A 24086-nucleotide genomic window follows, 5' to 3' on the forward strand; every position below is an offset into this window, starting at 1 on the left:
TGCTGACTCATTTGTCAAGTTTGCCTTAAAACTGCCAACATTTAATTGGAAAGTCGATCGAAGGCAAAATACATATTACAATAATTGACAACAAGACAATGCTACTACTAAAATGTTATAACATTGAGATGATTAAAAGACCTGAAAAATCTGATGCTTATCGGGATACTTCACCGACAAAATAATCAGTATCAATAAATCTATATCTATGACCTCTGTTACCTTATCATTTGGGAGAAATTGGTGCTTTTTTCTGGAATGTCCTAACAGTAAAGAACTTCCTCCAAAAATCAATGTTTGCAGAGTCTGTCTCATAATTGTAAGTGATTTGTCATTATATTTGAAATGACTAGGTTCGCTTCGTTAGCTAGCTAGCTTAAGCAAATCAGCAATAATATCGTAAGGAATAATGTCATCACATTGCTAAAATAAGTCAATAAAACTTAAACTTTAGGTAAGTTTCCAGTGACAGTGACAATTTGCCAACTTTATAATCTCTGAACGTCAACAAGCAGTCCCAGCTATGTGCATCACATTTTAATTTCCCCTGGTATCATTGTGTTTTGGGCCATTGAAGCACATTTGCACTGGTCGGCCACCATAGTAATCCACTGGTACATATACTCAGAGAAGTAGCTCATAAACGCTCATACTGTAGGTAGTATACTGACTATAAACTATTTTCATCAACTGAAAGAGTTGTGCCAGAATGAGCCCTAAAACCCGGAGATAGCATGATAAGGTTCCCTTGTCTATAAGTGAACATGGCTTGGTCAGATGTCTAAAATAAAGTCTGTGATGAAAACGACCTTACAAGAATTTCACACTTTGTTCTATGACATCAATTACGTCAGTGAATACCCCACACATGAATGTCCAAAGCTTCTATGTCATAAAAGTGACTAAATGAAACGACTAAACGTCATTATTCCGAAAAAAGTCCGCCATTTCTTCAAGAATTCACGATAACTCAGGTTGAATTACTTACAAATACACATTATAAAGATGAAGTATTCCTTTAACGTGTATGAATGGTTTCTAGACACATTACATATTACAGTTAATCTCATGATTAGAATAATGAGGAGCAATCCAAAAATGTATGATGAACGACGTGGTTCTGTTTGAATGACCTCTGGATAGATGTATGATTTATAAGCTCTCATTTGAACTGTACAGGTTGGAAGTGACAACGATGAATGATAGCAAATATGACTTCTACTCAATAAATACTACATTTCAAGCCAAATAATTCAGCTTCAGATGTGCCTTAGAATGATTCTTTTTTATTTCTAGGGCCTTGTTTAGTGCAGAGCTGTTATCTCCTGTGTGTACAGTACAATGGAGCAGCACAGGCAGGGCACTCACCATCTCCGCTGAACACATTGATTTTCTCTGTGGGCCTGAGCTGTGTGTTTATCAAAAGACGCTAATAGAGTATTAATATACATTCTATCTACAAACTCTAATTCCGGTCTCTTCTTAAAAACAAAATGCAAATAATGGTGGGAAAATTCAATACCAGCTCACTTTGAATTGAGCACTCTTTTTCTCAGTTATCTTATCTAAGGATAAACAGATAATGAAGTTGTCTGATGATCCAACAGAGACTTCGCTGTGACCGTCGTCGTCAAAGAGGATCAGGTGAAATCAGAATTGACATGTCATTTTAGAGTCACTACACTCAAATACACAACATATTGTTGGAAGATAATCATTCCGGATATTGAACCTCACACGCTGCAGCCTTAACCCACTGATGTGTGTCATCAGCTTTTTCTTTGTAGATACACTTATAAGTTATACAAATACTCATAACCTGTTGCAGACTGAATATGAGAGCTAGGTGCCTCAAGAACACTATTTTTTAGATCTTGTAAAGATTAGATGTAATTGCATGTGTATTTATTTCCTAACACTAGCTCATATTAGCACATTATTATAGACAGACACACACTGACCGTAGGGGTGGGGCTGGTGTTGCAGAGCAGCACAGCGGAAGCTAGCAGCAGAAAGTGAAGCGGATGAAGCATGGTCACTGACGGATGGACAGAAATCACTGGTGATCCCCTTATAACAGCTGCCCCCCCCCCCATTTCTCCCTCCCTTACTCTCCCTGCTGCCCGCGTCAATACCTGGACAATGAATAACTCAGACTCAATAAGCTTTGGACCAAAGTGTAGCTTTTGTAGATGCTTCAGCAGTCAAAAATCATTTAAAGAAGTGGACACGTAATAACAGTAACAATAGCACACATATTTGCTTACCTCTCCCTATGTCCAGGGAGACATATTATATGTAAAATATCAGATTGATCAGCCACGACAGAGCAGATATTAGATTTTTTGTGTATTCTTGATGGAAACTACTATAGGCCTGCACTGCAGTGCACAAAACAGATGAAGGAACTGCTCATATCGCAATGAGATAAATTGGCATCATTTAATGGAGTTACCTTTCATGGTACATTTTGTTCAAGTTAAACTCTCTTTGGCTTTCTACTTTGAACAATCCACCAGTAGGTGGTGTAAAAATCCAGCAGCTGGATGCACTGACTCATATCTAACCAACATCGTACATATTGACATGGGGAGCATTTGTAAAAGATAGGAAGAATACATGAAGTACTTTTACATTATATGCAAACATTACAAGAGTGCACAGTAGGCAGAATACCCTGGCATGTGTACTCTGTAGCACTGTGCTAACTTCACATGCTGCACTCCAATGTAAAGTGCAGTGCTATCATTCACTTTACACAAAAAATAATTTGCCTTCAGAGGAGTGTAATCTGCCGTGTGTTAGCTTAGCATGTAATTGGTTCTCAAACTGGACCGCAAGGTAAAAGAGCAATGAATAAAATGTACATTATCCTGCTAATGTTATTATTGGTGTGTAAGCCCAGTTATGGCGCATTTCCATTGCAGCGCGTAGCTCGCTTTAAGCGTGCCGTGTCGTGCCGTCCCCTTTTTTGGTTGTGCTTCCACTAGGCCTCGTTCCGGCGCGGCACGGCGCGGGGCCACTTTTTCCCCTCTTTTCTGGCCCTAGAAAATTGTGGTTCTATCGGGGCCAACAAACAGGGCTGAGTCGGGCTGAGTATGCTAAACTAGAGAGAGGAGCGCTGGCAAGAGGGCTAGAACTACAACAAGATGGACATATTTGACCGTGATTTAATTGTAATACACGTTTCAAAATGATGCCGAAGTAACAACATACTGATACCGGTTAGTAAAAACCATGAATTAATGCTTTGTCAAGTCTGCAGACAGACGGCAGGCGAAAAACCTTTTAAAATTCGTGTTTTTCTAGATGGAGATTGGCTAAGCTAACGCAGTATATGCCCCGACCGTACACACTCACAACAACGGCCTATACAGACATAAATAAAGCAGCGACTGTATTCACCATGACACAGGCAGTCTGTGGTGTGTACTTGTTTAACTTTTGTCGAGTTTCTGAACATATATAAGGAGCTGTGAGCTCTGAGTGCTCACAGCTAACGGCTGTGTTGTGTTTCTGGATTTCTCATTGAAGATGACGTCACGGCTCCGCCTACACTGCGTTACTATAGTAACTACCCCAGTTCCTAAACTGTAATGGAAGCGCAGCATGAAGTGAGTCGGCCCTGTTAAGGCCCAACGCGGCCAAGCCGTACCGAGCCGTACCGAGTGTGGCCGAGGCCGACCGTGTAGTGGAAATGCGCCATTAGTAGTAGATGTTGTTTAGATGGCAACAAACAACTTTCTAAAGTGTATGTTCTCATTGCTGCTGCATGTTATTATTTGAGTATGGTTTGTCTTTTTAGTGTAAATTATTGCTGCAGAATGAGTCCTAAAATCCAGAAATGAGTCAGCATTTTTAAACTGCTGATTCCATTGTTTGGAAGTCAATAGGTTTTTTGGAATGGGTTTTTGGTTAGATGTTGGAACCAAGGTCTGTGGATAAGCTTAAAACATGTTCCTCAACATAAAATATCAACCTGAGCAATAACAGTTTATGGTGAGTAAGGCAAATGAAAGTTGTAACAAGCAGTAGCGCTGACCAAAGTGACTAGAACGCAACCACACACTTATTAAAAAAAACACACTTTATAAAGTCAGGCAACACTAACCTGGCTTAGTGTGATTCTGTTTATTTGTACCTTACTGTACTTTGACCATCCGTTCGCTGTCATTGATCATTGTGGAGAGCAGGCAGACGTTTTGTTTTGTATTATAGCAGCTATCGGATGGAATCAATACATGGGCTGCACATGACGTCATGACTCATGTCCGACTATCACAAGTAGAATCATAATGAAAAATACACCGGTAAAATGTGCCGGCTTATGCCACAATAGGATAGCAACAACAAGTAGTCAAGAGGCGCGTTCACACCGGAGTACTTTTCCCCGTACTTTTCCCGTTTAGTTCCGTTAGTACCCCTTATGTTGCGTTCACACCAAAAAGAGTACTTAGTGCCAGAGATGGGGTCGTTACTAAAAAAAAGTAATATATTACATATTACATATTACTTTAAAAAAAAAGTAATATATTACACTACTTCGTTACTCTCTACAAAAAGTAACTCGTTACTTTACTCGCAGGGCCGGCCCGCCCCTCCCTACAGGCAGATCACGCAGACTGCTAAAGTTTCAAATGTTCTCTTTAGTTCAGCTTCCATTGTCGCATAAGACTGATCCAGATAGCTCTGACCATGGCTGTCCTGTCTCCTGCTATCTGTATTTTGCGCAGTATATCTCTGAACGATGCGATGGTGATTCCACTGTGCAAATGGGCAACATTACCTCTACTATGAAGGATGCTACAAGCCTGTCCATCTCTGCTTTGGTTACCGGTTACAAGTCGCGCAGATTACGTACATATAACCTGCAGCGGAAACCCCTCTTGTCTGTCAGTGTGATTATGACTGATTTTATAAAAGTAACGAAGTAACGCATGTCGGGGCAATGTTAGTAACTGTAGTGTGATTACTGAATTATAAAAGTAACGCGTTACACTACTCCGTTACCGACAAAAGTAATATTATTACAGTAACGCGTTACAAAGTAACCCAACTCTGCTTAGTGCAGGGAACTTTTACCCCCATTTTTAGTGCCTGCTAGAGAGGTGGTACCAAAAAAGTACCAAGAAAGTACCAATTTCTATTGGCTGGGCGAATTGCAAACCACGCCCCGTAAAACACTGAAAAGTTTTGTGAAGCCGCCATTGTATTTGTGGCATTAGCATTATTAGCATTAGCATTAGCCCCGCACACCAACGGAGAGAGAATAACTTATGGCAACACAAAAAAAAACATGGGAGAGGTGGAGATGAGGAGGTGTCGGCGTTCTGGCGATTTACTCGGAAGGCTTCAGTAGAAGCTGCTGGGAGTCCCAGCAGCTTCTACTGAAGCCAGTCCCCAACTCCGGGGACTTCCGGCCGGGGACTTCGGGCGGCAGTATATGCCGTGAAGTTGTTTGCGGCCTGCCAGTAAACCCAAAGCAGAAGAAGACGAAGTGACGTCAGCGGCTCATTTGTGTAATCTTCCCTCAGGGAACTTATTCCGGTGTGAACGCGATTGTTACTTAGGCCTCCTTCACACGGGAACGTTTGCCTTATGCACAGTATGCATATTCAAAAAAGTCTTCCGTTCACATGCATTCGTTTCATTTAACGTGTCTGTTCAAACGAGGCCGCTGGAAACGCTGTAGTACATATGCTGGGACTGTAAGTGGCGCTGTAAATTCCGCCAAAATAGGGGGATGAAGGGATGTATGTGCAATTGGATTTTGTGAAGCCTGTGAGCACAGGGATGAGAGAAAGGTTGACATGAGCTGCGACATGTCAGACACAGAGAGAACAGGCACAGAGGGCAATACGACCTGGCCCCCACCAGGGGGTGCTGGTGAGTCGGGCTGTGTCCGTGGAGGAGGACGGAGGCCTGTGACGTCACGACCCGTGGTGTGCGCGCGTGCGGTGGTTAACTCTGGAGCGGGAAGAGCTGTGTGTGTTGTTGTTCTTGCCGTTGTGCTGCTGTTGGCTTTGTAGAGGTTGAACAGTCTAGCCTTGTTGTCATTTCGGTGAAAGTGGATGCCGTTTTCCTTCAGGAAACGTTGAAGTTGAATGACTGTCCACCTCCGTAGTTCGGGCTCGGTAGTTCGGGCTCCGTTTCGGAGCGCGGCTCCGTCCGAGAGGCGTGTCGAGTGCGCCGCTGCGAGTGGCCGGGGGCTGCGAGTGAGGCAGGCTGCCGGTGGTGGGGAGATTGGAGCTGGCTGTGCCTGTTGTGGCCCCGGCTGTTTGCCCTCGCTGGCGGAGCAGACGAAGCCTGGGACCTGTCTGGAGTTGGAGGTATCTCGTTGGGGGAGCTTGAGTGGGAGCGGTGGCGGCTGGTGTGTGGGACACTGATTGCCGAGCGCACGCGGCTCCGTTCGGATGCTTGGCTTGGATCCGACTGCTGACCCGAGGATGGCGGGTAGCCGATGTCGAAGAGATCTTCCTCTGACTCCGGCGAGTTGATCAGCAGTTCGGGTGAGTAGAATTTCTCGTGGTAGCGTTTGCTTGTGTTGAACCGTGACGACGCGCAGCGTGAATCACGGTCTGCCTGTCAGTCTTTGAAAGATGAGACAAGCGGTGGCCGGAAGCTTTTCCCGGATATAAATAGGGGTGGCCGTGGTTTGAGGCGGAGTTTTAGGCGTGGCCATGCTCCTGAACCTATGTTAACAGTTTAACCTCATTTCATTCAAGAACCCCTTGTGCGTTTAATTAACACAGCTATTTTTGATAGTTGCTACAGCAGTGAGCAGGAGAGGTGGGGCTATCGTTATTTTTTCAGGAAATATTCGTATAGAGGTGATTACACGGACTCGCTTGACCCCCCAGAGCGTTTTGTTTGCAAATCTATCCACCTTGGGACCCGTTATCGTTTGTGGGGTCAGTTTCTATCGGCCTCGTGTAAATAATAGGGCTATACGCACGCGAAACTATGCAGATACAAGCAGTTTTCTCCTCGTGTAAACGGCGCCTTAGTGCCCTGGGGTACTAAGTGCCGGCACTAAGTACGGCAAAGTACTTGAGGTTCATCTCAATACCCCTCCTCGACTCCTCTCTTCCCCTCCTCCGGGACTTGACCCGGAAATTGATCAAGACACGCCATGTTGAAGGACGTCCCAATAGCTGAAATGCACACGGAGGAGTCGAGGAGGGGTGAGGGGTGAGGGAGGAGACGAAAGGGAGGATACACGAGAGCAGACTACGTGGAAGTGTTTTGACTACTCGCGTATACAAGCCCCGCCCCCACCTTCACAGCTGGTCGATTTCAAGAGAGGAAAACGGAGAACTGGAAGAAAAAGCGTGAAAAAGCGTCACATAAATGTATACAGTAAGTGCTCACAGCCCCGTGGGAATTATTATGTGCAATTTATTTCTTAAGGTTATGCTAACAATTTAAGTCATGTTTAAAGATTTTGAGCGTCACTAAAACATAGCTATTAAGAAATCTATTTAATAAATGGCTAGATCTTGATAAATAACAATTATTTTATAGTTTTGTGTTAAAATATTCAGTAGTTCAATTATTTAAAATTCACAGTCCTGAATGTGGGTTTGTGGTGAATGTGGGGATCTACAGGACACACATTTTCAGAGTAAAGGATTTCACATTACTATAATTATATTTGTATTTAAATGTAGGCTACATTTTACACCACAACGGAACACAAAAGCAGGACCAACCATCATACATTGAATTGCTTGACTAACAAGAGAAAGATTCATTAATTTAAATAAATATTTACAAACAAATGGGCCGGTTCTAAAGGGTTATTCAGTTAAGCCCGATGAGAGGGGATACAGCTGTGCGCATGTCATCATTAACAGACGTCGTTTAAGAGTGACGTTTGAGTGAACGAGGACGTCCCAATTAATACCTGAGGACTCCTCTGTCCTCGCGTCTCCTCCTTGCATCTCTCGCTCGCATCTTACGGAGGCGGAGCTAAGACGCAAGGAAGGGACGCGAGTGAGGGAAAGGAGGAGGTTAAATATTCAATTGAGACAAGCCTTTGGTGTGAAAGCGGCTAAGATAGTCAGTTTAGCTTCGGTTGCTATTCTAACATCACCCATTTTATACCAGAGAAACTTTCATAACAGCGTTGTGATGCCAAACAGCGGGCAGCACTGCAGCGGTCGGTAAATGCCGCTGAAACACATTAATAAACAATGAACCACGGCACTCTGGAGAAAAGTACAAGGGTTGAGATGTAGTTATTTAATTTAATCTGGCTTCGTATGATTAAAAGCAACACGATCATCGACCCGACGCCGTTGGGGAGAAAATCAGCGACGTAAACGGTGACGTCATGACGCAGCAGCGGCAGCACCAGTCGGGCTCTGGGTGTGAACAAAACGGGTGCTGAAAAGAAAAACCGGTTCCGAACCAGAAAAGCTCTAGCACGGAGCTAGAACGGGAACCGCGTTGGTGTGAAAGGGGCATAAGACTAAAGGTCATCACCCCGAACATTAGCCACCTTAAGTTCAGCGGTGGTCATGCTGTAGTTTCTTTATAGACTTACATTTTGTATTTACAAAATAATATCCTGTTCAACAAAACATGTTGGAAACGTTACCAACCTTCATCTTGGGGTCATCTTGCACTTCTTTGAATATATATTTATTCTTTCCGACTTTTTCATAGATTAAAGTTTAACTTTATTTCATTGTTTTGGGGGTCTAAAGGTTTTATTTATGGGTTATTAGTGATAGTGACAGCAGTACTAATAATTGAAAAGGGGGGTTTTATTTCCTTAATGAATAACCTGACATACCCTGACACTCTTGTTTGCGCCGATCATCGAGCAGTTTAACTTTTGTCTTTGGTACAGCAATGTACAGGTGTTCTCAAGAACCCATTCACATGTCAAAGCATACTTCTGAGCTCACCCAACCTCACACATTAGTGGTGCCGGCTGTTATTTGCTTGCTGCAGGTGCAAGCAAAGCCTCCTTATGTAATTGTAATGACTGGGAATTTCTGTTGTGAGGCCTGATGAGCTGTAAGACAGGTTTGACAATGGTGTATTCCTCACCTTGGGTCTTCCCTCTATTAATAATTACTCAACAGTTAGTCATCCATAGCGGAAAAAAAGGTTTCTGATAACAGGTCGGAACTCTTTGTTCTCATGTTCTTGATGTCATGCCAAGTGTAATTATTGCCTCAATCGCGTGATGCGCGCCGCGTCCACCGCTTCATGCTCGCCGTCGGAGCGAATTTGCGTCTGTCCGCGTCTCTGCATTGACTTTACATGTAATCGCGCCGCCCCCAAACATCGCATCGCGCCTGGTGTGAACGCACCATTAAGCTTTGGCTGAACTAAAACGTTTCTTTTGTACGGAGAAGCCTTAAACAAGAAAAAACTATTTACTTTTAGTTTTTTTCACAGTTACATCTATTTCAATGCCATTCCCAAATATCAGGCAGATGCTCTTCTGCATGGGGATGTGCCGTAGCCTTCCTTTTTTACAACATTCAAAGAATTTCCATATCACCTTACTTATGAGTTTAAGCCAAGTAACACGCTCTTTTTAAAACAACTGGCTAACTCCATTTATACTGTATGTATGTAACATTGTTAACGTTATGGTTTGATCTATATCATTTTCAAATTACTCTTGCAAAACTTAAAAAATATCTTGTTCCCAAGATCCACAAATATGCATGAGGGGAAGCTTTGTGAAATTCAGTAAAGCTTTGTGACTGAAGCAACTTGAGCTTTCTTTTCTCTCTAGTCTCCAGTCTTTAATTTAAATCCATTTGAAGAAAGACTTACATTGTAGACTGGAATTGCCTCCCGGTCCACAGTACCAGTGACGCGTACAAACCCCATATTTCGGTCCACTACAAAGACATTGAAGGGCTCTTCGTCAGCTCCCTTTCCAGAGAGAAAATACTCCACCCTCGCACCTTCGTCTGCATCAGAGCGAATAACGTAGACAGAGGATTCAAGGAATTGTATACAATGTCATGATAATTGCTAATTTAGTGTTTGATTGAAGTGATGGTTTTGGCTACTCTTGAACCAAAATAACATCTTCAGCCATTGCAATGAAGGAGACGCCAACCCAAGCTTTAAGACCAGAGTTCTATTAAGAATCTTGCATTATTTAATTCAGGACAATAACATTCATATCCAGCTTAATGTAATCTTAAATAGTAAAGTGAGTTGATTGAAACTGTAACAGAATTTCTAAATGCAGTCCACTATTGTGTTGCAGGACGTTAAGTTTAACCTTGTTTTTTTACCAAAGTTCTCTACAGGAGAAAGTCTATTCAAGTATTCCTATAAAATATATAGTCATAAATTACTGCTGCAGACGTGTCTTCACTTACTAATACATTTCCAATTTCCCTCACACAGACCACAGTTTTATGGTACACTTTTTTGGTACATTCACACCGTTGAAACAGCACTTCTTTTGTGCTAAATAATAGCCTGTACTACAGAACAAGGCCACATTCCTCTATAGCAGCACAGCTGAGGACTCAAACCAGTTGAAACAGGTTGATTTGCTGCAGGCGTATTAGCACAGCACCAATGGCGTGACAGATAAGAGTTATTTGTTTTTCTTTTTTTTCTAACTTTGAAGCTCAACTATTTGGGCACTCTGCCAGCATCCTTGATAAACTAAGAAGCCTAAATATGCTAATTCTGCGAAATGAGACTTCAATGAAAATAAGCAAAATAACCTTGGCAATATACTCCTTATTGCTGTGGTCAATGCTTTCCATGAGCTGAACAGGAGGAGGGATCCACTCCCTCTTCTTCCTCATCAGGATATTTGGCCTTGTCCCTCTTGCCTAAGCACTGAGCACCTGAAAGCAAACAGCAGACGTAAATTGAATATGCTTTCCAGTTTTTTTCCCCGTTAACAGGCAAAAATGAAGTCAAACTGTCAAAACTCTTCGTATAGTCAGCAAAAACTAGGTCTGAAACAAGGACAAAATTATTTTGAATGCCCAACAACCCTTTTCCTATTCACATTCCGCCACCTGCAAAACACATTATGCAATGTTTCAATTTTTCCCAAAAGTGTGAAAACATTCAAAACAATATGTGGATTTCTGCAGTTACTGTACTGATATGTTTAGAAGACCTTCTCAGGATGTGTATGATTACATTGGAGTTATTCCAAACACAGCTGACTAGAATTTCTGTTGAAAGCCTCTGCTGGTGTGGTCAATGACAGATGGTGTACTCCATCCCCCACAGTGCTTTACACATGAGCGATTACACAATACAGGTTGGAATGTTCTGGAAATACTTTGTACACCTGTATTCAGTCTCTATGTGAGAGAACAAAAGATTATTTTTATAGCTACGCCAACGATAGACAACTGTGCACCTCCCTATGATTTAATTACATTAGTCGTTAATGATATCAAAAGATAAACTAGTTCAATGTCGTGATCAACTTGCGGATGACACATAGGCCTAATTCCAAACCGCCCTCTATACCCTACCCATTACATTTTATGTCATTTGTTAGATGCTTTTATCCAAAGCGACTTACATACATTCTGTACTGTGGACAATCCCCACAGGAGCAATTTGGGGTGAAGTGTCTTGCCCAGGGACACAACGACATGCTGACTGCAGTGGGACTCAAACTTGCTATCCCCGGATTCGAAGTCCAGCACACTCCCCACTGAGCCACAGCCTCCCTACTCCCCTATTCACTTCCACTCCGTGTTCGCTTGGTGGGACTAAGTACCGTTCCAAACCAACAAGTGAGGAGTGGATGTGGGTAATCAAGCCCCTCATAAAAATGCTGTGTACAAATAGTTTTGTGAATACATTACTAAAAACTGCACAAAATATAATACATTTAATATTGTCATGGTAATACCTGAAGGTTACATTGTATTTTTTCTTTGTTTTACTTTGGATGATATACCCGTGTCTAGTCTAGAAAGAGATAGACTTGTTAATTTGATTGTATGGTTTTGTGCATTCACAGGGACTGTGGCAAAAAACAAGCAATCCATAAACATCAGATGTATGGATCATCAACAAGGCCCGGGACCCACACTGACACTGACCTCTTATCCACCCCAAAAACATTATGCATTACATTAATGCACATCATGTTCTTTTTTTTTTCTTTCTTAATAATGTTCATGCTCAACTCTCTGACTGCTTTTTGCACACGTCTGCACAGCCCTCCACTTTAGAATATAATACACTGTAGTTTGCCATATATGGGCCATTCTACCGAATTAGTGCAAAGTCAGGTTGGAACAGTTTTTACGTTTTTTCCCCCAAACTTTGTCCATATATATTTTGTACCATATCTAAATTACACATATCTAGTAAAAGAACCGTACATTTTTATATCGTATTTTCAGACTGTATTGGAATATTCTTCCTCTACCAAAAATGGTCACTACACTTCAGTAAAAAAGTATTATATTAACCTGTTAATATTGTTTTACCTTCCCTTCTCTAAATAGTATTTTAACAAATATTTCTTGAGGGTTTTCACAATGAAATCAATGCAATTTAATTTTTAATCAAATTTCAATTGATACTATTCATAAAAATCATAAAGCAAACTTTCTTTGTAAAATGCACAATACTGATCATATTGATTCCAGAGTTGATGATTGTTGAAATTGAACATACATTAAACCAATCAGTATCATATCATTTTAGTTGATAAGTCAATATACTTAATTTTTTACAAAACATTCAGTGTTTCGGTAGTGACCACAGTATTTTGTTCTCAAGGTTGTATCATATTCCCTCAACCTTATTGCTTAATCTTAACTCATAACATGCCTTATGTTGAAGTGTGAATGTTTGAAGCTACTGACCCAGAATCAGCACTTTAGTAATAGGCTGAAATAGAGGGGAATGAGGCTAGAATGGGTGATCTGTTTGGTATTTTGAGCAACACTTCATAGACATTTTATATATCTGAGACCTATAATATATGCCTACAAATAGTATAATAAGAGACCTTTAAAGTAACCAGCCGCGGCGTTATGGGTGGGCCTACTGGGCCTAGGCCCACCCACTCTGTCACTGGGCCCACCCATTCATTGATCAAAAATGACTGGGCGAAAATATAGTTTACCAATATTTTTATTTTTGATTATCAAAACTAACAATTAAATAATAAAATAAGAGCAAACATGTGTTTCCCTTTAAAAAAAATTATAAAATTAAAAGCAACATGAGTTAACGTAAATCAGGCTACGTAAAATGTGAATTGAACCAAACTCATAGTCGAAGCGCGGGAGCAAACACATCGTAGAACGTCTCGCGGCCGCACGCAGATGAAGGAGGACAGTGGACTACACACACACACAAAAAATATACCGCACTCACTAACGATGTCACAACAATCGATGTTCAGGTTTTTTAAAAGAGTAAGAACAGAGTCGCCGCAGCCGGAACCACCACACTCATCATCCTCACAGGTTAGGGTTAGAGAGACGAGAGTGTGTTTAATGTTGTGCCCAGGCTGAGCTCAGTCCCTCTGCGGGAGGTAGCATCCGTTAGCAGGACAAGAGAAAATAGCATCCCAGTGCCGGACCTATATCAGCCATAGATGACCCGGCGGCTACACAGCCAAAGCTCATAAAGAACCCTCTGACACTTTTCGGACAAAAGAAAAGGAGCTTCGCTGCCCACTGGCAGCAGTGTCACTGCCTTGTCAAAAATGCAGGGGTGTGGCTAAAAACCAGGCTCAGCCATTGGACTAAAACCCCTTGAGTTTCGGTAGTGACATGAAAACTGGGGACATGATTTTTTTAGTATAGTTTTTTTATTAAAAGATTAAACCCACAATAAATCTAAATATTCCAACTTCTGTTTGAATGTAATGATAAAGATCTTCTAAATACACCATTGAACAAAATAAAATAAAATGTTTTAAGTGTTATTTACAGAAATTGAAATTTAGATGTCAGGGTTGGGGACAGCTACTTCCCAATAGAAAGTACCCTATAAATGATGTTTTTGTATATATTAAGCTTATCACTATATAATTGAATGACTCATGTTTAAATAGACCCTAACATTATTCTTAGTAAATATCTATGTCTGAACAAAAATTGGGGCCACATCGTATTTTACATTTTCCCACGTTTTTTACGACACCGCTAACGTAAGTGAGCGGTAGGATTTTACTGCATCAAACATAGGGTTGGGTATCGTTTGGATTTTAACGATTCCGGTTCTGCTTTTCGATTCCGGTTATTTTCGGTTCTCGATTCCGGTTCTTTGAGAGAGTCCCATGACAAACTGGGAGAAAAATATATTTATGAAAACTAGGGATGCTCCGATCGCCAATTTTGGGGCCGATCGCCGATCGCCGGAATCAGTATCGGCCGACACCGATCGCCGATCCGATCGAGTGGGCGGGGCCTAAATGGAAGATTTAAACATCACTTTAAATCTTCCATTTAAAGTGGACCTATCATGCTATATTTAAATGATATATTGTAGGGCCATACCTATATAAGGTATATTTATACGTTTCTGTTTTCAAAATACCAAACAGATCATGCATTTTAGCCATGCCTCATTTCGCTCTATGTGCTGTTTGCTGTCTACGGGTCTGATTCTGCTGACCACGCCCCCCTGCAGGAGAGGGGAGCCGTGCTCTGATCAGCTGCTGGGCTGTCAGAAGAGGGGGAGAAAAAGAGATCTCCGTCCTCCGTGTTTTATTATATAGAGTCGTTATTCATTTGTTTTAAAGCTCAATAAATAACAAAGACGACCTTTGACCGGCACTTTTCTAATTTTGTCCGGAAGATTTAAACTTTAACGGACATCTTGACCGGCGAAAGTAACTGAAACTGAAACTCTGCCGCACGGTCCCCTCGTTCCTTGGAAGAGGCGGAGAGGTGGGTGTTTGTCATCTGCTGGTGGACTAACCGGAGAGAATTACAGTGCTTGCCTCGACGGGGAGGGATTGCATTGCAGCGGGAGCAAACGCTTGCCTCGGGGAGGGAGAAAAAAAGCCACAGCGGAGAATAAACAGAAGGGTAACCATGGTAACTATGGGTGGGAATTCTTCTTCGCTGCTTTTGTGGCAGACTACAGCGCCACTTACAGGCCTGGCATATGTACTACAGCGTCTCCAGCGCTTTCGAGCGGCAATGGCCGGCTGTGGCCCAACCCCACATTCCCCTGATAGGTGGAGAGTTGGCCCAATAGCCGTAGCGCCACTTCTGTGACGTCATTGAAGTGTTCAAATCTGGATCAGTTTTTATCAGATCCGTTGCAGCCCCTTTTTTAGAGATTTGGGTATGGAGGAAAATAGAGAGGGTTGTGTTTTCTGACACTTGGTGAGTTCCCTGGAACACCGGGGACACATATTCATGTATAAAAGACGTACAAAAGTGCATTTTGCATGATAGGTCCCCTTTAAAGTGATGTTTAAAACTCAGTTAATGGGGCTCATTCACTGGAGCTTCCACAAACAACAATCAACTTAATTATTACATCCAAATGATGTACATTATTCAAGTTTACATTCACTTTGGATAATAACACGGGAGAAATGAGCGGAAGCGCTCTCTTTTCCTCTCTCCCTCTCTCTCTCCCCCTCTCTCTCCCCCTCTTTCCCTCTCCTGACAGCCTCTCATGCAGCTCACTGATCCAGTAATGAGTGACCCGACAGTGAAGAATAAATATATTTATAACTAGTTTAGCTTGTTCCAGAGGTAGATAAAATAGCTAAGTGTGTTAGGTCTAACTCTTGTGTGTTTCGCTCCGCTCACCGGTCCGTCACAGCGGGCGGAGCTGCAGGATTTCTGCTTCACACACACACGTTGCATACCGCTATTTTACTGTCTTTTTCGGACACCTTAAAATAATGCCAGACCGGTGAAGCCATTTTGGCGAGCTGGTTTTGCCACGCACAGAGAAAAGTGTCATGTATTTTACGTCATGCGATCGGCTCTCGCGATCGGCATGTTTAGAGAGCACCGATTGATCGGTAGAGAGTGAGTACCGGCCGATCTCGATCGGTGAGCGATCGATCGGAGCATCCCTAATGAAAACCTGTCAAATCTGTATTCCTATTTACAAATCACTTCATACTGTTGAATTTAGTTACGGTTATTGAATACAATTATATAAAAATAATCTCTGCATTGTTTAGTTAGTTGGTGCAGTTTGAGAATGTACAATTGGCCCAGTCTCCTCTGATGTTACACTGCAACCTGCCTGTGAGACAGAGTCCAACCACACATGTCCAACACATAGGCCTAATAATAATAATACATTATATTTATAGCCTATAGGCCTAGCGCTTTTCTACAACTCAAAGACGCTTGCAAGCTTAATTAATAAAAGTCCTGCAATATACATGCTGCAGCTGCCCAGCTGCTCACTGTTTGTACAAGTAAATACATAGTATTTTCATTTCAATAGTGTACTTTCGGTAACACTTTATATTAAGGTACACAAATTAACCATCAACTAGTTGTTAATTAACATGCATATTGGCAGTATATTGGCTCTTTATTAGTCATTATAAAACACTTATTAATGCCTTATTCTACATGACCATATTATACAAGTAATAAGCCATTAGTTGAGAGTTTTTCCTCAACCCTCTAATTAGTGCTTATTTGTTGTAAGTAAGGAGGTCTTAATATGCTCTGCTCAATATGGGCCTAATAAGGCAGTAGTACCACAAGAATAGTAATTCTCCCATAATAACACTTAAAGGTGGGGTAGGTAAGTTTGAGAAACCGGCCTGAGATACACTTTTTGTTATATTCCATGGAATGCTCTTAAAGGGCCCATGTCATGGCCATTTCCACTGATCATAATTACATTGTTGAGGTATACTAAAATAGATTTATACTGTGCAATTTTCCAAACTCACATTGGTTTCGCATACAGCATCTCTGTAAAGTATGTGTATTCAGCAGTATTCACTCTCTCCACTAAACGACTCGTTGGAGCTCTTGCCCCCCCCTCCCTGTGAGCCTAGTGTGCTCCGATTGGTCAGCTCGGCCACTCTGTTCTGATTAGTCAACCACCAGAGAGGCTCCGCCCATGTCTAACAGTGCTTTTTTCGGCTCGCTCTCAGCGGAACATCAGTCTTATAATGGCGTCGGTACAGCCGTATATTTTATACGCTAACTAACCGAACTGTACCTACAACTGTTGTTATAGAAGAGTGTGACGGCCCCAGGGCCTTTGTGCAGGTGTGTTGCAGGTCTTACGATGGGGTGGAGCTGAAGAGGCTAATCAGCGCGATCACGGACACCTCCGGAGCCGAGGTGCTATTAAGCCCAGCTGCCCGGAGTCACACGGCGGCCCCTGTCTCTCTCCAAAGCGGCTGCAGAAGGACGAACTCGGCGATCCTCTCCCCTCGACCACCTATCTCTGCATTTACCACAATAAATGTGCCGTGGTTTTGTAAACTCGTGTATGTCTCCTTGTCTTTCCGTTGTGGCCTACGAGCCGGTCATAACAAAGAGTAAGTTATTTTTACCTGTAATAAACTACTACTGTTTGATGAGAAATCAAATCATGGTTTGCTATATATGAATGATATGTTATAGGAGCAAATAATTCAGGGAAGAAAGGATAGGCCTACTAAGTATTTCCATTAAACTTTATTTTTAGAAATGTACAAAATGAACATAAATATACATATATACACGGTATATCATCAATTCCTCCCCGTTGTCGGCATCTTGCCTATTGCAGCCGGGGCTTTTTAGGACGATGCATCAGTGTGGTAGTCCCGTCATGTATTGTCCGGCAGGATCTGGCTGGACGAAATCAAATGCAAATCACAAAATATTAGAGAAACTTAGTTGTTTTAGATTCGTTAGTAGTAGTTGTGGTAGGAGTGTGGATCTATCTAATCCATCTAATGAACACAGTAAGCTTGCCAGCTAATATGCTAACCTAGCTTTCTTGTTTACTTTGGTAGCTAACACAATATGAACGCTAGCTCGGAGGAACGGCAACTAGCATGTAGTGTAATAAAACTACTATGAACAAAAGCTAGTGGTTCATATTAGGCTAGCAATAACGTGTTTATAATTGCAATCTTATACGGGTAGTCTGCTACGTTCGGTCATTCATTGTAACTGGCATGAATACATTGTTTTGCGCTAGCATGTATAGCTAGCCTCTGTTAGAAATTAAAATATATTTCAAATGATGAAATCATTAGAATGAAGAACCAGCTACAAAGTGGTATTACTTTGCACTATTCAAAAAAGGTTTCTAACTTTTATGTTTTATACTGTTATTAGTGATGCGATTTTTAAATAGTATGTTTTTATACTTTGTAAAACAAGTGCCTTAACACTGAATGTGGTATGGGAACGGTTTCTGTGAAAGGAGGGAGTAAGAAATGTTCTAATACCACAAGTTGCTGCTATTTTAAAAAAGTGATATTGAATGTTAAAACTAAAAGTTATGCACAAGGGAAAACTTTTACACCAGAAGACCAACCAATGTATTGTTTGTATTTTTGATGACGGTTATTTGAACCATTCCATTTTGATAGTATGTTTTTGATATGAGTTATGTACTATGCAAAGTTCAGATGAAGAACTCATTGATTTCAGTATTGTGTTCACACCTTAAAAGGTGTGAAAGGAGGGATTGTTAGAAATTAAAATTCAATGTTTTATGGCATGATTTAGTCTAAAACATACCGTCAGTTTAAAAGCAGTCAGATGAAGAACTTATTACTTTTAGTATTGTGTTCACACCTTAAATGGTGTGAAAGGAGGGATTGTTAGAAATTAAAATCAATGTTAAACAGCATAATTCAGTCTAAAACATATTGTCAGTTTAAAGCTGTTTTATTGTGGAAAAGCCCGGAAGTTCTCAGGAAATCAATGCCAAGCTTTTATTCTGAAAAATCCTTTATCTGGTTAGCTTGTGACTAATGTTGCGTTTTCTGAATGTAAAGTGAAAATGACTTGGAGTGTTACACACAAACGTACGGACTTTAACACTACATCGATAGACGTTAAGATATTATTACTGCTGAATATTAAATGAAGGTCTAGTCGATCGTAGTGTTTACAGATACGTGAGAAGCTATGACGTCAGAGGGAATTTCCGTAAAATAAGAACTGTGCCGGAGCGGAACCACTAGGACTTCTAAACTAAGTATTACAGCTGTTTATAAGGTATTAAATAGAAAGTCATGACAGAGATAATGAGGAGAAAATGCTTAAGGAAGTAGGCAGAGAATATCAATGTCGAAATCATCTGTGCTCTCGCGATATCGAACCGGCAAATGAGTAGGGGGCCACCCACTATTTGCACAGCGGGGGACAACGAGACGTGGATAAAAAGGCAGGACGAAAGATAACGCACTCTCTTCCCTTCGCTGCAGCCTCCCTCAAGACAACACCGGCTTTGTCTCTCCATTCACCATGCTTGTTCTTTAACCACGTTACTTAATTAAACTACCCATTTGAACCTTTTCAGAGACTCCATTAGTCTCGTTATTTTAAGTTTCTTTCCTGGGAGCGAGAAGATCACAAATTATCAACATTTGGCTGACCCAGACGTGTGATATCAACACTGGGAGAGAAATCGCTAGTTTCGACGGAGATTCCGCCAACCAAAAGACACACAAAGGGCCCATACACAAACGGTAAGGAGAAGCCAGTTATATCAAATTCTTCAATAGCTTATATAGAACCATTTAGATTTGTGTGTTTTGCGGCGAGCAGGACATCCTGAGAACAGCTGTTAATTTAATGTTAAATATAAATTTAAACCAAACCACGTGGCGTTGTTTTACAGCAAGCAGGGTGAGTCTATTTTCCTTTCTTTGATTCATTAACCAACTGCATGTTTTTTTAAACCAACTGCATGATTATAATGTGTGTGTTTTCCAAGCCGGATATATTAATGTGCTTTTAAGCCGGTATTTATATAATCTTTTTAAAAAAAAAAAAAAATTAAATAAATAAATAAAAATAAAATAAAATTAATAAAAAATAAATAAATAGATCCCAGATATTGTTCGGATGACATAGGATATTTGTTATCAGGAGCGAAGGTACTATTCAGTAGATTAGTGATTCATCTTTGATACATTTAAGGACTATATCCAAACTACTTATTATATTGTGTTTGACGACTTATAGATGGACTCTTGTCGTTTTGTATATTCTCAAGACAGATGGTATCTTCTTGACAGAGAAATAGATGGTATCTTTTCTCGTTATTAGCAAGTTAAAGATGGAATCTTCTTGTTAAAGAGAGTTGATGGCATCGTCTCGTTTTTAGTCTCAAGATCAGATGGAATCGTCTTGTTTCATTGTCCCAAATAAGTGAGATGGTCTCTTGTTTAATTGGTGATAAGAGTCTGTGGAAGTCTGAAGTATACTCTTTAATCATTGCGTGTGCATTACGGAAAGAAATGCGGCATTCGTGCGTTAGATAGACGATATTCTCCTAATAGTGTTTGACTGGCTTCCCATTTGGTCGCATAATAGCGTGAGAGTTGCTCAGACGACCATAGGCTAAATAGTTTTGATGGTCTCTAACTATTTTGTATTAACTTGTTTAAATTGTATAGCATATTGAGAGCGTCGTGCTGTTATACTGCTCTGAAGTTTAGCCTGGAATGAGGTCTCCTTGTTGAGATCAACACCTCCAGGATTTCAACGCATCAGAGACAGCCATTCTTCTTGCAAAAAACTCTTTGTTCTGCAGGTCAGCATTTGAAATCAGTTGCCATCTTGTTTTGACCTCATGTTGACAAACAATGACATGGCAGTCGCCATTCTGTGAAATGTAAATTCAGAGGACCAGTTGTTGTCTTTTTGAAATCCATTCAGTTTCACTCACATGAGGCTAATTCAATATTCATGACCTCCATAGTGTGTAGAAAAAAATCATTCTTCTTGAGTCAAAGTTGGAATTAGATATTCCATTTTGCTGAATCAGGTTATCTATACCGTTGGAGTTTGGTTTTTGAAGAAAAAGATTATTGTATTTTCTAAAAAGCTCAAATCTGATTTTTGAAATATTAGTCCTTGCAAAGGAGTTTTACCTGCTTATGCTTATACTGTGCAATGTGGTGTGGCTGGGATATGCTTTGTTGATTAATCCTAAAAATTGTGTGTGCTGATGGCTGTTTTTATGCTTTGTCCATTAATCCTAAACATTGTGATTGCAAGTGTATTCGCTGGTTTAAGTTTGACTGTTTAATCATAAAGTCAATTTCTTTCCCATATCAAAGGTAGTTATTAAGAAAATAAGCTTCTTGTTAAAAAGAAGTCCGTTTTTAGAAGAGCTAAAAAAGGGTGGAAAAAAGCTGAAAAATTACAACAGCACACTCTGCTGGTTGTACAGAATTGTTGCACAAGAAATAGGGGTAAAAGGACAAACGTATAAATACAACACCAATTGATTATAATTATGCTAAGGTTTACTTTCAAGTATTATAGATGAACACGTACTTCATCACACATAGATAGAATCACAGGTGGTTCCTGATATTAAGATAAGAAACCTTACATAAGTCTTTCAACCTAGACTGTAGAATACCTAAACACCACACAATTGAAGTAAAAACATAGTTTATGACATTAGCATAATTTCATGCACTTTGGAATACACTATACACAGTAAAGCCAGATTTTTACGAGATTTCTATTTGCATATTTCAAAGCCAAGCCACTGTACAAGGTTTAAAAAAAAAAAATTAAAAAAAAAAAAACTTTTTTGCATATTTTTATATTTCTTTATTAATCTTAAAAAAAAAAAAAAAAAAAAAAAACCCCAGGTATTGAAGTTAAGTTCGGATGACATAGGATATTTTCTATCAGGAGCGAAGGTACTATTCAGAAGATTAGTGATTCATCTTGGATACATTTAATAACTATATCCAACTACTTAAGCAATATGTCGCCAAAATACACTAAGTTAGGAGCACCCGCAGAGCCAGGGTCAACTGCAGACATCAAGGCAAAGGTACATGTCAGATCAGATGCCACAACACATGCATCAGACAGACAAAAGAACTGGAAACAGATACAGGAATTGTTTGATCAATGGCAGACGAGAGGATTGATTCCAGCAGATGATCAACCTGGCCCAACAAAAGCCCATAGAAAAGCTGTAGTTGCTTATGAGAATGAGAGATACTTAGACCAGCAAGAAGCATGGATCCACACCAGACACCCCTTTTGGTATGGACCTGAACAAAGCGCTATGAACAAAGCTGAAAAAAGAAAAACGACAGTTACAAGTCTGCTGCTCCATCTGAAATATGCCAGCCAGGGATTGACAAACAGCATACATGTGTTAAAAGCGGCAGATCGGCCAGTGAAGGAAGACACAGCAGGAATAACAGAAGAGGCTCCAGTTATCCAAACTCAAGAGCAGAATCCAAGTCTAACTGAAGTGTCTTTTTCCAACATATCAGAGAACAACCCTTTTCACCAAGCCCCTATAGGAGAAGTATTGGAGTTGGATGGACTCCCCACAGCTACACGTGTCAAAGACTTGGAGTATGAAGTAAGGATGCTATCTGGTGAAGTTAACCAGCTGAGGGAGGAACTCAAAAGAAGAGAGGAAGACGGATCTCAAGACGCTACAACAGTAGCTATAGCTGGAAGACCCAAGAACTGCACAATCCACATGTTACCGGTGATAGCAGCTGGAGAAGGAGGATTTCAATACCAACCATGGACTCACAGGGACATGGAAACATTAGTGTCCAAGCTACCTCCACTCACCAAAGGAGGTCAGAAGTGGGTGGATGATCTGGAGAAGTACACTGTCCAAGACGACCTGTGCTTGGGAGACATGAGGGCACTGCTAGGACGGATAGAAGGAAGACTAAAGGCAAGAGCAGTAGATTTCGAGGCCAAATGCGCCAACTCTGCAGATGACATTTCATTCAACAAAATCAGGTCGAGCTATTGGGCTGCTATTCGTCACATCTACCCGACAGCATACAGTTTACATGCCCTCACCAGCCTGAAAAAAGGAACGGAGGAAGACATGCATGCCTTCTTGAAGAGATGTGAAGGAGTGTGGGAGGACAGCACTGGAGAACGACATGACGTTTCTCCGGCTGTCGTGATGTTGTGGAAGAATGCGGTCATTAAAGCCCTTCCCCAATCCGTGCAGGCATGCCTGGAAGACAAGGTGGGATTAGACATTAAACCCATTGAAGAATGGAGACAACATCTCATTCACCAAGACATGACATACCAGGCAACACAGAGGGAAAATGACGAAGTGATGAAAGCACTAAAACTAAGACTTTTGAAGATGCAGGTAGCTGAGAAAGACATTGAGGCTTGTAGGAAGAAGACAAGGAGAAGGGAGGAGAAGCTTTCAGAGATAGCCATAGAACCAGAGAAGGCAGGGCGAACACCTCTAACAGTTCAAACTCAGGAAGAACCAGAGAATCAAATGCAGAACCAACAAAGCGGAGGAGGAAGTTTCAGAGGAAGACGTTTCCAGAATGGTGGCTGCTACACATGTGGTCAGACGTCACAGTGGTCCAATGCATGTCCCACACAACTCCAGCAACAGCAAGCACCTGTGTATCTTCCTACCCAAGTACAGCCACAAGCACCACAGTATCTTCAACAGCAAACACCTGCATATCTGCCTACCCAAGTACAGCCGCAAGCACAGGTATACCCTCCCATACAACGAAGGGGCAGAGGAGGACGTTTTCAATCAACAGAAAGAGGTTCCCAAAGTGAAGGATGCTTCAAATGTGGTCAGCTGACACATTGGTCCAGAGAGTGTCCGCAGAACATTGCATCAAACAACGGCCCTCCACAAAGTTACCCCAGGGGAGGTTTCCATGACTATAACAGAGGCAGGGGGTCTCAGGGATGGCAAAGAAGAATAGTATTTCCAAACATGAATGTTATTTAACAATAGTGAGTAGCATATTGCATTTAAATATAAATCATCCACAGATTAGTATAAGAAGATTAAAACATAGTAGAACATTTAGCAGACTATTTTTGTAATTATGAGAAGGAAAGAGATTACGAGTGATGTTGTTCCCCCACACAGAAAACTATTGTGCCCACACAGCTAGAGAGGTCAAGACAATGGTTTTC

This window comes from Trematomus bernacchii, unplaced genomic scaffold (assembly GCF_902827165.1).
Source record: "Trematomus bernacchii unplaced genomic scaffold, fTreBer1.1, whole genome shotgun sequence".
Classification (NCBI taxonomy): Eukaryota; Metazoa; Chordata; class Actinopteri; order Perciformes; family Nototheniidae; genus Trematomus; species Trematomus bernacchii.